Here is a 3,648-nt window from a genome sequence, read left to right as displayed (position 1 = left end):
GAAGCATATTTTATCAGGTGTTTTCCTGAAAATGTTGGGTTTGTCACTGAATAGCCAGAAATCTCTATTCATCGAGATTGTGTGTGTGTTTGTATATGAGAGACAGACAGAGAGAGAGAGAGAGAGAGGGGCAGAAAGACAGAGAAGAGAACTCCCTGGGAAGAAAGATGGTGAAGCTCAGTTTTCATGCCTTTAAACATATTTGGAGCTTTGGGGGGAACCAAATATTTACACTATCTCATCTTCCGTGTTGAAAAACTTGGTCACATATTCTGCATCAGCATTCGTGAATGGGGCTTGATGTGTCGCGTTTCCTGTCTGGTCCTGCCACTACCATGCTCTGCCTTTAGCAAGTTACTTTGATTCTCTGGGCTGCCACCTTTTTATCTGTAAGGTGAGGAGTCTGGAGGAGGTGATCCGATAATTTGTGGACTTTTGACTTTGTATTCACATGAGGCTGGAAATACCCAAAATTATATAAACTAGAGGCTGCCCCCTGGTTCTTGTTATAACATTCCCCCAGGTCTGTACCTCCCACTCAACCCTTAATTGAATCCAGCTTATGTCAGGAGCTTGAATATCTCCCAGGATATCAGGAGACCTGATATGGTCACTGTGGCCAAATTTATAGTGCTTTGCTAAAACAACTCAAACCTGGAGACAGCCCCCACACCCCATGCCCCAAGATGAGTACCTTATATGACAATCCCATCCCCCAAATGTATGGAAGGTTGTCAGCTGAGTAAAGGGAAGTGCCTTCTGGGTCCCTGTGTTAGTGTGACTGTGATTGGTCACACTGCTGTGTCATTGGCTAGTGAACAAGGAGAATGCTATTTGCCAGGCTGTCTGTTTTCTTGGCAGATGTGTGGGTGATGGTTGTGTGGCTAGTGTGTAGCCTTTGAGTTGGGTTGGTGAATGGGTTATAAATACACCATCAACAGACATTCCAGGTGGCTTGGTGCAACTCAAGACTTATTTCATGAAGGAATTAAATCTGCACACTGTTTTGGAAATGACTTTGTTTTGCACAGTCATGTTGCATGCCTGGCCAGCTACTAATCTCTGGGTGGCATTTTCATATGGACTTTTGTTTACCACCTGTCTTGCTTAAACTAAAAAATAAATACATTCATTGCACCATAATTTTCTCTGGTTCTTTGTTTTCACATGTCCAATTTTTCATTTTATTTAAAAACAGCTCCACATTTATAATGCCTCCTAATTTCTGTCATCTCTAGGATCCTAGTGAGTGGTATGAGTCATGTAACAAATTTCTTTTAGGATTTATTCCACCAAAAGAAATCCCTTTCCCATAATGTCTTTTGAGGAAAATAGTATTCTTTAAGACTCAAAGCATGGGACATTTCTTATACATTCTTGCAAAAAGAAACTTCCTGTTTTCACTAAAGAGTGCTGATTTTAATGGCTTTTATGAATGTGAATATTATTATTCATAATTTAAGTAATTGAATCTAAATCACTGTTATCTATTACTAAGATGCAAAACTATTTAAGTGGCTTTTTAGTTAAAAGTAGATTTATTAGAAGACTGACGGATATTTAAAAGATAGAAAAATATCCATGGCTGTATACCATTGTTCTTACTGACTGAATGTAAGGAATGGTGAAGGGTCTAAGATTTGAGCCCTCTTTCAAGCTTACAAGTATCATGACACAGTTCTGTGGAAGCTGGCAGAAGGCACAAGGCTCCTGGGTCAGAGACAAAGAACTTCATGGCGGCATAGCAAGCAGCATGTGCTTTGTGTTCAGGTTGGTTCCTGAGTCCATTTGCTGTTGTAACAAAGGACCACTCACTCAGTGACTTAAAGAAACCCACATCTATTCTCTTACAGTTCTCAAGTGCGGAAGTGCGAGATCAGTGACAGTGGGCTAGAATCAAGGTGTCATCAGGGCTGTGTTCCATATGGAGGCTCTAGCGAAGGATCCATTTCTTGTCTTTTTCAGCTTCCAGAGGCTGTTCACATTTTTTGGCTTCTGGCCCTGTATCACTGTCACCTCTCTTTCCGCTTTACCTCTCTGTCTCTGAACATCCTGGCCTCTCTCCTATAAGAGCTTTGTAATAACGCTGGATCACCCACAGTAGTCTCTCATCTCAAGATTCTTAATCACATCCACAAAGTCCTTTTCACCATGCAAGGTACTATATGCATAGGTTCTAGGGATTAAGAATGGACATGTTTGGCGGGGGGAGAGCATTATCCTACCACATTCTCCTCTGTGACCCCAAAGATTCATGCAAAATATATCTGTCTTACCCCCAACATCCTCTAAAATCTCAATAATTACATCATCAAATCAAAGTCCAATATTTAGTCTATATAGTATCAGCTCAAGGGTCCCAAATAGCATCACCTTATTCATCTAAATCAGGTATGGCTGAGACCCTGGGTAGGATCCAAGACATGAAAACAGCCTAAATGTCCATCAACAGAGGATTGGATAAAGAAGACGTGGTATATTCACACACACATGTACACACAATGGAATATTACTCAGCCATAAAAAAGAACGAAGTAATGCCATTTGCAGCAACATGGGTGGACCTAGAAATTATCATACTGAGTGAAGTAAGAAAAGGACAGATATCATATGACATTGCTTATATGTTGACTCTTAAAAGATGATTCAAATGAACTTATCTCAAAACGTAAACAGATTCACAGACTTAGGAAGCAAACTTATGATTACCAAATGGGAAAGATGGGGAGAGAGATAAATTAGGAGTTTGGGATTAACATATATACACTATTGTATATAAAATAGATAATCAACAAGGACCTACTGTGTAGCACAGGGAACTTTACTCAATATTCTGTAATGACCATTGAATTTTATATGTAAGATCTAATTTATTTATATAAGTTATGTTTAGTTCTTTAAAAAATTGATCTTTTATCTTGATATCCTGATTTCTATTATGTTTTTTATGATTTATGTTTAATGATTTCATCAAACTTATTTTATGTTCTCTTTTAGATTGTTTCATAATTTCAGACTCTGGAATAGTGATCATCCTGGCTTTGAGGATTAGCTACTTCTTCCTCATGCCAATTATTTACTTCTGTTTTTTGTCTTGTGTATATTATATGCATGGATGCATGGGGAGCATAGTGTGAGCTCTTCAGCATGTATTGTTTTTTCCTATGGTTATCTCACACATTCTAGCTTACAAAAGTTTCCCTAGAGAACAATTTGTATTGCTTATCCTAAGGCCCCAAATGATTTGATCAATCTGAAATTGTTAAGATTTTGCTTGAGAATTCCTGAATCATAAAGAGAGTATATCCATTTGAATTCCACATCCACATGAAGCATGGGCTTGGAGTTTAGATTTTTTATGGGAGACTTTGATTTTTTTCCTGGAGATCCTGGCAGCACCAATTGCTTCATCTTTTTCCTGTGTCTGCATGTAGAGTTCATTGAGTCTCCCTTTCAATGAAGAGGCAGCTCTTTTATGCAGGGAGTTTCCCAGGTGCTTCCCAAGTGGCTCAGTGGTAAAGAATCTGCCAATGCAGGAGACACAGGAGATGCAGAAGACTCAAGTTCAATCCTTGGATCAGGAAGATCTCCTGGAGGAGGGAACGGCAACCCTTCTTGCTTGGAAAATCCCATGGAAGGAGGAGCCTA

Source organism: Capricornis sumatraensis, chromosome 13, assembly GCF_032405125.1.
Source record: "Capricornis sumatraensis isolate serow.1 chromosome 13, serow.2, whole genome shotgun sequence".
In the NCBI taxonomy this organism is placed as follows: domain Eukaryota; kingdom Metazoa; phylum Chordata; class Mammalia; order Artiodactyla; family Bovidae; genus Capricornis; species Capricornis sumatraensis.
The sequence above is the reverse complement of the archived record's forward strand: the minus strand, read 5'-3'. Positions refer to the sequence as shown.